The sequence below is a fragment of the Bison bison genome, unplaced genomic scaffold (genome assembly GCF_000754665.1).
Source record: "Bison bison bison isolate TAMUID 2011002044 unplaced genomic scaffold, Bison_UMD1.0 scf7180017864255, whole genome shotgun sequence".
Classification (NCBI taxonomy): Eukaryota; Metazoa; Chordata; class Mammalia; order Artiodactyla; family Bovidae; genus Bison; species Bison bison.
The window spans coordinates 1,473,568-1,484,397 of NW_011494827.1; positions in this window are offsets into that span (position 1 = coordinate 1,473,568).

Consider the following 10,830-nt stretch of genomic DNA (forward strand, 5'->3'; position numbering starts at 1 on the left):
AAAGACTCTGATGCTGGGAGGGATTGGGGGCAGGGGGAGAGGGGGACGACAGAGGATGAGATGGCTGGATGGCATCACTGACTCGATGGACGTGAGTCTGAGTGAACTCCAGGAGTTGGTGATGGACAGGGAGGCCTGGCGTGCTGTGATTCATGGGGTCTCAAAGAGTTGGACACGACTGAGCGACTGAACTGAACTCCTATGTTGCCCCTTCTCTTCCCTCTCCCCACTGGTAACTACTAGTTTGTTCTCTGTAGCTGTGATTATACTTCTTTGTTGTTTTATTCACTAGTCTTTTGTGTTTTTTAGATTCCATATATAAGTGATGTCATACAGTATTTGTCTCTATCTGACTTCTTTCATTTATCATAATACCCTTGAAGTCTATCCGTGTTACTGCAAATGGCAACATTTCCCTCTTTTTTATGGCTGAGGGATATTTCATTGTATATTTAAACCACATCTTTCTTATCCATTCATCCACTGAAGGACACTTAGGCTACTTCCATATCTTGGTAGTTGTAAATAACACTACCATGAACATTGGAGTGTATGGATCTTAAAAGCTGTGTGTACAAAAGACCTGGCCATCAACCCTCCCAACAGTGTTCTTTCTACTCACATGCCAGCAGAAGCTTCGATTTCTTTTCCAAGACTGAAATTGGAGTCCTAATTTCCAAAGAAACAGGAAGGCAAACTTAACTGCAGTTCCTAGTGCTCAGGGTAGAGTTTATGCTTAAGGGAGGGGCAGTCTGTCTGTCTGTACCAACCCTACAGACTGAAGTCAAGCCTTGTGCTGGCAGGCCTCACCCATGGGGAATGCCCACATAACCTCATTTGTGAGAAAGCCGAGAGATCAAACATGGTCACACACCAGCAGAAGCCCACAGAGCACCTCATCCATCAGCTTAGTCCTTTATTGACAAACCGTAAGAACAGGCCGGCCAAAGCAGACCTCGGGGGAAAAGAAGGAGAAAGAGGACCAGGATAAACACAGACCAATTCTCCCCAAAGGAAATAGTCAATTCAGGGAAGAGAAGAGAACCCTGAAAGATTGAATTCATATCCTCAGAGAGATGTGAGAAGGTATTGCAGCCATAAAAAAAAAAAAAAAACAGAACAAGCTGTACTGAAAAAAAAAAAGAGGGGAAGAGTATAAAAGAGTTTCTGGAAATTAAAAATTATGGCCCCAATAAAAAATTCAATAAAATGGCTGGAGAAGCAAGTGGAAGAAATGTCATAGAACTGAGAGTAAAGAGAGTATGAGCTTAATTTGATGGAGCATGAGATGCCTGAGATCAGTATTCATAACAACACTGAAGTATTCAGAGCACTCACTCTACATTGTGTGCACACACAGCCTGATGAGGTCTCAGCTAGGATCTCAGTTTCACACATGAGGAAACTGAGGCCTAGGGATGAAGAATCACTTATAAAAGCCACACACTAGGTGAAGGAAGGAACCAGCCCCCAAATCCAGGCCCAAATCGCTTCCTTCCTGTGGTTCTTTCATGGTGAACCCTTGTCCTTGGAATTAAGCAAACAGCTTGGCTTGGAAGGAATTTACATCCACACCAACATGACAATATAGTCCATGGGGTCTCAAAGAGTTGGACAGGACTGAGTGACTTTCACTTTTACTTGTCACTTTCAAACATGACAAATATAATATTGCAAATACTTTGGTTGGTTTAAAATTATAGAATCAAACCTGGGACAAAGCAGGGATACTTTCTTTATATTTAATAAAGAGAATATGATTGTGACTTAGCTGATAGAAGTCAGAAGATGAAGGGTGAAGACATGGAGAGAATTCTCCAGGTGCCAAGCAACTCAGTTTTCACTATGAGAGTCCACAGGCCCAGTTTCAATTGATGCAATAAGAAATAGAGCTAAGTGAAGTATGTCAGAATGAGAAAACCAAATATCATGTATTAACATATATGTGGAATCTAGAAAAATGGTACAGTTCAGTTCAGTTGCTCAGTCATGTCCAACTCTTTGCAACCCCATGGACTGCAGCACGCCAGGATTCCCTGTTCATCACCATCTCCAGGAGCTTGCTCAAACTCATATTCATTGAGTTGGTGACGTCATCCAATGACCTCATCCTCTGTTGTCCCCTTCTCCTCCTGCCTTCAATCTTTCCCAGCATCAGGGTCTTTTCCAGTGAGTCGGTTCTTCGCATCAGGTGGCCAAAGTACTGGAATTTCAGCTTTAGCATCAGTCCTTCCAATGAATGAATATTCAGGACTGATTTCCTTTTCAATTGACTGGTTGGCTCTCCTTGCAGTCCAAGGGACTCTCAAGAGTCTTCTCCAACACCACCATTGAAAAGCATCAATTCTTCAGTCCTCAGCTTTCTTTATAGTCCAACTCTCACATCCATACATGGCTACTGGTAAAACCATAGCTATAACTAGATAGACCTTTGTTGGCAAAGTAATGTATCTGCTTTTTAATATGCTGTCTAGAAAAATGGTACAGATGAACTTATTTGAGGGTAGGAATGGAGACACAGATGCAGAGAATGGACATGTATACACAAGGGAGAGAAGGGAAGAGTGGGGTGAATTGGGAGATTGGAATTCACATATATACACTACCATGTGTCAAGCAGATAGCTAGCAGGAACCTGCTATATAACACAGGGAACTCGGCTTGGTGGTCTGTGATGATACAGATGAGTAGGATGGAAGGGGTGGATGGGAAGTGCAAATATGTACACATATAGCTGATTCACTTTATTGTAGAACAGAAACTAACCCAACATTGTAAAGCAATTATACCCCCAATTTAAAAAAGAAAGAAATAGAGCTTATTACCATCCTTCCCAATGGTTCAGCTGGTAAAGAATCTGCCTACAATGTAGGAGACACAGGTTCAATCTCTGGGAAGGAAGAGAAGATTCCCTGGAGAAGGAAATGGCAACCCACTCCGGTATTCTTTCCTGAAAAATCCCATGGACAGAGGAACCTGGTGGGCTACAGTCCATAGGGTCACAAAGAGTTGGACATGACTGAATGACTGAGCTTACATACCTACCATCCTCATTACAGCATGGTGACTACAGAGTGTTAGTACAGCTAAAAGCTATATACCTATACTGTGTACATATATTTGACATTATAAAGTTAACAGGGCAGATCCAGATTTGGAGGGTCTGGAGCTTGAACAAATTGGGAACCTCTTGGTGGCTCAAAAGTAAAGAATCCACCTACAATGCAGGAGACCCAGGTTCAGTCCCTGGGTTTCAAAGATCCCCTGGAGAAGGAGTGGGCAACCCACTCCAGGATTCTTACTGGAGAATCCCATGGACAGAGGAGCCTGGTGGGCTATGGTTTATGGGATTTCAGAAACAGACATGACTGAGGGACTAAATTCTTTTTAAGAAACTGAGCACAATCTTAAAAATTCAAAATTAGATCCACAGCTTTGGAAGGAGACTGAGAAGCTGAGGGGCCCAAAGCTTAATCTGTCTTGTATTTAAACTCATTCAACCTCTAATCAATCCACAGATGACAGGAAAACCTCAAGAAAACTAAGAAAGTGTAGAAGGAGGGAAGAGGAAGTGGATAATAGAGCAAGTAGACTAGATCCCTTATTTCTCAATGTAAAGAATAAATCTCAAAAAATAATGCCTATAATTATAGACATATATGTATAAAATTGAGTAATATACAATCATAAAAAATAAAAGCAGAAATGTTTAGCATTATTTCTGTGTCAAGGCTCATTGGCAGGTGGGGTATCCCTGAAGCTGAAGCTCCAATATTTAGGCCTCCTGGTATGAAGAGTCCCCTCATTGGAAAAGACCCCGACACTGGGAAAGATGGAAGGAAAAAGGGGGTGGCAGAGGATGAGATGGTTGAATGGCATCACCAACTCAATGGACATGAATTTGAGCAAACTGCAGGAGATAGTGAAGGGCAGGGGAGCCTGGCATGCTGCAGTCCATGGGGTCACAAAGAGTTGGACATGACAGTCACTAAACAACAACAGCAACATCAACAACCCATTCAGAAGTGCTGCATTTTATTTTTCCATTTTCATATATCGTTATTCCAATTGTAAGAGTCTTGTGCCAGAGACCCCAGCACATCAAGCCACTGTCCTCACAGCTACTTGCACACGTGAAAACTCCGTACGTTACAAGCAGGGTCACATCTAGAACATCCTGCTGCTGGCTGGGGCTACAGCCCCAAACCCCAGGATGACCACCCCCAACTGTAGCAGTGCAGGTCTCCTTCTGCCCAGATCGGCAGGACAGTGTGAGCGGAGCCATGCAGGCCTCCTCTCCACATTGACCTTTTAAGCACAGGAGGCCCAGCCCAGACCTCCTCGGGCCCTCTCACCAGCTCTGTGCCTCCACCCCCACGCCCTGTATGCTCTGCCACCACGGGTTTGTCCTGTAACCTTTCCCAGACTTGCCTCAGGCACTAGGGTCTTCTTTGCTGGTGGAGATTGCGAAAAGAACTTGAGAACTCTCCCAGGGCCTTCCCTTCCACCCCACCACCCCAGTGCCAGCAATGACCAGTGTAAGAATACACAAGTCTGCACCTTGGCCTGTGGTGGGACAGACTCTGAGGATGACCTCTGCTTCTACGCTTCACTCTCCGTCGGGGCTGAGGCTGGAGTCTCACCAAAGATCAGAATCTGCCCAAGGTGGGAAAAGCATTCAAAAAAGTTGGTTTAAAATTCAACATTCAGAAAACTAAGATCATGGTATCGGGTCCCATCACTTCATGGCAAATAGATGGGGAAACAATGGAAACAATGACACACTTTATTTTCTTGGGCTCCAAAATCACTGCAGATGGTGACTGCAGCCATGAAATTAAAATATGCTTGCTCCTTGGAAGAAAAGCTATGACCAACCTAGACAGCATACTAAAAAGCAGAGACATTACTTTGCCAACAAAGGTCCATCTAGTCAAAGCTATGGTTTTTCAAAGGGTCATGTATGGATATGAGAGTTGGACTATAAAGAAGGCTGAGGGCTGAAGAATTGATGGTTTTGAACTGTGGTGTTGGAGAAGACTCTTGAGCCTCCCTTGGACTGCAAGGAGATCCAACCAGTCCATCCTAAAGGAAATAAGTCCTGAATATTCATTGGAAAGACTGATGCTGAAGCTGAAACTCCAATACTGTGGTCACCTGATGTGAAGAACTGACTCACTGGAAAAGACCTTGATGCTAGGAAAGATTGAAGGCAGGAGGAGAAGGGGACGACAGAAAATGAGATGGTTGGATGGCATCACTGACTCAACGGACATGAGTTTGAGCAAGCTCGGGGAGTTGTTGATGAACAGGGAAGCCTGGTGTGCTGCACTTCATGGGGTCACAAAGAATTGGACATGACTGAGCGACAGAACTGAACTGAAATGAGCTAAGGCAGAGGGTGGCGAACCAAACAACACAGTCCCTGACTTGAGGAAACCCACTGAGAAGAAGAACCGTAGCTTCACTGATGAGTGCCGACGACTGCAGAATGAGGAGGGGCATGTGCCTCTGTTCATGGCCGAGTTCTGTTGGCCAGCGGTGGGGGGCGTTGCGTCAGCCATCTTTCGCACATGCACATGCTCCATGGACCATTCCCACCCCGCTTCTCAAAGCGTTGTGCTGCCTTCAGGAGTGGAGCCTCAACAAAGTGTGTTGTTGTTCAGTGGCAGGTGTCTCCCAGCCCCAGGACCCCCTGAGCATCCTGGGGTTTATTTTGTGCTGGTTCTCTTGGGAACAAACACACAGAACCCAACTTATAAACAAGGTCCTTGGGTAGACAGAGATCCAATTCCCTCTTGTCTTCAGAGAGTCCACTTTGAAGAGAAGCAGGGTTGTTTCGGTGTTTGTGAAGGTTTTTTTTTTTTTTTTTTTAAACATTTCCTGAGAAAACAGAGCTGAGCATCAGTGAGGAGCTGAAGATGACAAGCGTAGGGGATAAAAGCTGTCTTTCCCCTACCCTTCTGAGCTTTTCTGACAGCTCCCAGCTGAGAGGAAGCAAAATGATGAAAGATAAAGGACCCCAGAACAGAGAGAGGGTGAATAAGAGGGTGACCTCATCTCCTGGTTGTTTCTCTTGGAGTCTCATTTGACAAGATGCCTTCCAGGTGACCCCGCTGGGAGGGTGCCCTGTACCTCACACAAAACCTTACTCAGTCCTCACAACAAAGCTAGGATTCTTTTTTCTTCCCCCATGAGAGATTAAAAATTAAAGTTCAGAGAGGTTATGGAACTTGCTTGTCCGAGTAATAAAAGACCCTGGGTTAGAACCCAGGTATGTGTACCTCCAAAACAGTTCTTTTCTACCAGATGACAAATATCTTAGGGGTATAATTTCATTCACAGTCTCTCCACATTTCATCTTTTCAGGCAAATCCTGTGAGGGTTAGATGGGGTGATTCATGTTAAGCAAACACGCTAAGCTGCTCCCTAGGACTGAAGGAGGTGATGTTATGGTTGTGGTTGCTGGATTGCTGAGATGCTATTGTTGTTATGTTGATGAGGGTGGTGTTAATATACCTGTCTCAATTCATTGCTTCTGTTACAGTTTTCCAAATCAACCTGAACTTCAGCCAGCCATAATTGGCCAGATCTCCCAGGAGAGAAATTTCTTCCCCACTTTGGATATCTCCATAAAGGCAAGAGTATTTCCATCCCCTCCATAAGAGGGAGCATCTGAACCCCTCTGTGTTTCATCACTGAGCTGGGCATGCTTGTCTCAGACTCCTCAGAGAGTGGACCGCTATGCACCATCAGAGAGCACTCCTGACCAGATCGGGGTTAAGTTTGAACTCATCTTGTACGTGTGAACTGTTGAGATGGTAGGGAGTAAGCCTACCTAATGCGAGGGTGAAGTAAGAGGAAATTGATGTGGCCACTCAGCTCAGGTACAGGGACCAGTCCATGGTGGTGGTGGTGGTGGGGAGACAAGGAAGAGTGACTCTTCTGAAAGCCAGCAGATCAAGAAGCTGGTGGACTAGTGCCCTGAAAAACCATATTCAATTCAGGCTTTAAAGATGACATTTTCATCTCCACCTGTTACACTCCTGTGTTAGTTGCTCAGTCTTGTCCAACTCTTTGCCACCCCATGGACTGTAGCCCACCAGACTCTTCTGTCCATGGGATTTCCCAGGCAAGAATACTGGAGTGGGTTGCCATTTCCTTTTCCAGGGGATTTTCCCAATCCAGGGATCAAACCCAGATCTCCCACATCGCAGGCAGATTCTTTACCATCTGAGCCCCCTGGGAAGCCTGTTACACTACCGTTTCTTAATTAGTTCAAAGTTAGGTATTATTCTGCCTCCAAGATACCCACAAATCCTTCACAATATAATTTGATCAAATTGTCACCTCCCCAAAGAAGTCTTCCCTTCTTACCATAGCCCACAGTGAGCTCTCCCACCTGTGAATCTCTGTACTTGCTCAATATTTATTTGCATTCCAACATCACATCTATACCATGACATACGTGCACCCAGCTAGACTGTGCATCCTTCAGGCTGGAAGTGTGTCCTTTGCTGCCCCCCTCCCATCTGCAGGATCAATGTCTTCCTGCTTCCTTTTAAAACTGAGCATCCTTCTCCTCTCTCCCCAGTGACCCCTTGAGTGTGGCCCCCTCTGAGCTGAACCTCTGGCAGACAGTTTACTGGCTGATAGTTACTGGCTTCAAAGCTTCTTCAAGCACAATGCTCAGGGTAGTCAAGGTGAAGGGCATTAATCAGGTTTGTTTCCTGGACAGCTTGTGTGGAGTGAGAAGCTGGCCCACAAGGTGGACAGCGGGGCACCCAAGGCTGGTACTTGCGGGCGGTACACCAGGCATTCTAAGGACCTAATCTCATTTCATCCTCACAGGTGTCAGGAGGGACTCTAACCACCCACTGCAAGGGTGAGGAGGACAGGAAGCTGGCCTGCTTCATTCATTTGCTCAGCAGATGTGCCTACTGTGTTCTCGGATTTCAGGTGCTTGAATGCATCCTTTCTCATGGAGCAGTCATTGCAGCGAAGGGAGACAGAATATAAACAGGTAGATGACACAGTATGTTATAAGCTGATGGGTGATATGGAGAAAAACAGAGCAGGAAATGATAGGAGGAGGATGGAGGGATGGATTTGCAGTTTTCAACAAGGGAAGGCCTCATTGAGATGGCAATGTTTGAATGAAGGCTTAAGGAAGTGAGGAAGCAAGCCCTGTAGATGGTGAGAGAAGAGTACTACAGAGAGAGCAATCAGCAAGTTCAAAGGCCCTGAGGCAGCAGCGTGTCTGGCTGCTTGAGGTACAGCAAGGTCCAAAGTGGCTGGAGCAGAATAAGAGGAAGGAGTGGGATATGCAGTCAGGCACATAACTGTCAAGTTGTTTGACTTTACAGGGTAGAGAAAGGAGCCTGACCTTATCTCTGCCTGAGATGGGAAGCCTTTGGAAGGCTATGAGCAAAGGAAACACATGAGCTGACTTACCATCTTTACAAGATCAAAGAAATTAACATTGTTCCAAGTCACATAGCTGGCATGGGATAGAAAGACAGGTCAGTGTATCTAACTGTAAAGACTGGTATTGTCTTTCACCACCATTATATCAGCCAGAGTCCCTTTCTATTGCTCATGACTAAGAAAGTTGACTGATAGCATTATGTGAAAAATAAAACATGGGTTGAGGAAAGATGGGTGAGTGTGGCATTCAGTAGATCTTCCATTAACTGAACTGCTTAAATGAATGAATACATATGCTTTGGAAATTGTGAGACACTGTACAAAGGTGAGAGATTGTTTTTGTCTTATTTTATTTTGCATTGACCATTAAAGTTTAAAAGCTTTCCCAAGACATGGAAACAACCTATTAATAACAGTCTATAGACAGATGAATGGATAACGAGATGGTACATATACACAATGGAATAGTACTCTGCCACGAAAAAGAATGAAATAAGGCCACTTGCAGCAACATGGATGGACTTAGAGATTACCATACTAAAAAAGTGAAGTAGTTGGAAAAGACAAATATCATATGGTATCACTTAATAAAGTCATGCACACAAAACAGAAACAGACTCACAAATGTAGAGAAGAGACTTGTGGCTGCCAAGGGGAAAGCGGGGGTGGGAGAGGGATTTGGGAGTTTGGGGTCAGCAGATGCGAACTATTACCTGTGGAATGCACAAACAACAGGGTCCTACTGCGTAACATAGGGAACTATATTCAATATCCTCTGATAAACCATAATGGGAGAGAATACGAAAAGGAATATATAGACATGTATAACTGAAACACTTTGCTATACAGCAGAAATTAATACAGCATTGTAAATAAACTATACTTCAGTAAAATAAACTTTAAAACAAGTGTTAAAGTCTTTCCCATTTCATAGCAATGGGAACTAAAGGGTTATTGATCACTTCTGGGGATTTTTTTTTTCCCTTAGCATATTGTCATTCTGTGTTAGCAAATTTCCTGTGATCTTGTTGCAAAGTAGGGGTGGAATAACCTCCTGCTAATTTATCAAATTAACATGTTTGGGCTTCATGTTCAACAACTTCGAACATCTCACACCACGCAGCCTGCACAGAATTATTTTCCAGACACAATTGCAGTGAGTGATAAAGGCTTTTATTGTTTTTGATATCCCCACTGGTCAAAAGTTTTGATATCCTGGTTTTCTTCCTGCTTCTCACAGAAGTCTATCACTTGGCACAGCATCTGGTATATAGAAAAGTCTCAATTTCTTTTCAAATGAACAAAGAGGATGGTTGGTGGCCATGAAGCAATGGTTTTATTTTCTCTCATCTCTATTCTCTAAAGAAAACAAGGAGAACTTTATTGTCTCCCTCTATTTTTTCTTATTAGCTGGAAGAAGGTGCAAGTTAAAGAAGTGTTACTTCCCAGATCCCACCCTTCCCAATCAAAGAGTCTGAAGATCAAGTTTGAGGTGGTGACAATATCCAGAAACAATGTCCAAATGCCCCTACTTGTCACCTCCAGTGAAGTTCACCTATTGCCACTTCCCTTGAGCATGGACATCTTAGCTCACAAGGCTCACTGGGAGGGTGAACCCCAGCCCACCAGCCCTGCCTGCCCCTCTCTGAAGCAGCCTCTGCTGTAATTCTCCTGATAAAGTGAATTTCCAGATGTGCTTGCCTCATCCAATCCTTTCTATTTTGCAAATCAAAGTCTTATGTCAGTGCATTTGATTGGTGAAGACTGAGTCACATGCCTGCTCTGAATTGCAAGGGAGGCTGGGAAAGTGAGTGACTGATTTCTGCTTTGGGGATGCAGAAATCATGAGGATAAGAGTCCAAGTTTAGGAAGGTTATTCCACAGACTAGGCAACCACAAACAGGGCTATATCCACTGAAGACTTTCTCTTACAACTATGTTCTTCTATTGTGCTATTACATAGTACATGCTCAATCAATGATGACACCACATTTCTCTAGCCTTGCTTCCCTGCCCATCCCTAAATGTCAGTCTTTCTGCCTGGGTTCCTGTGCTTGGTATTTCTTCCCAGGGACCCTTTCACTATAAACAGAGCTTTGAAAAAACATACAACTGAATTCAGGGCTTCCCAGGTGGGACTAGTGCTAAAGAACCTGCCTGCCAATGCAGGAGATGTAAGAGACATTGGTTTGATCCCTGGGTCAGGAAGATCCCCTGGAGGAAGGCATGGCAAAAGAGTCAGACACAACTGAGATGACTTAGTATGCACGCATGAAACTGAATTCAACATGCAGGGGTTTACCTCATCCAACTTCAGCAAATATTTTACAACACAAATTCATATAAATATTCAATACAAGTGTATTTCAAAGATACTATTCTCTTTAAAAAAAAAAAAAAAAA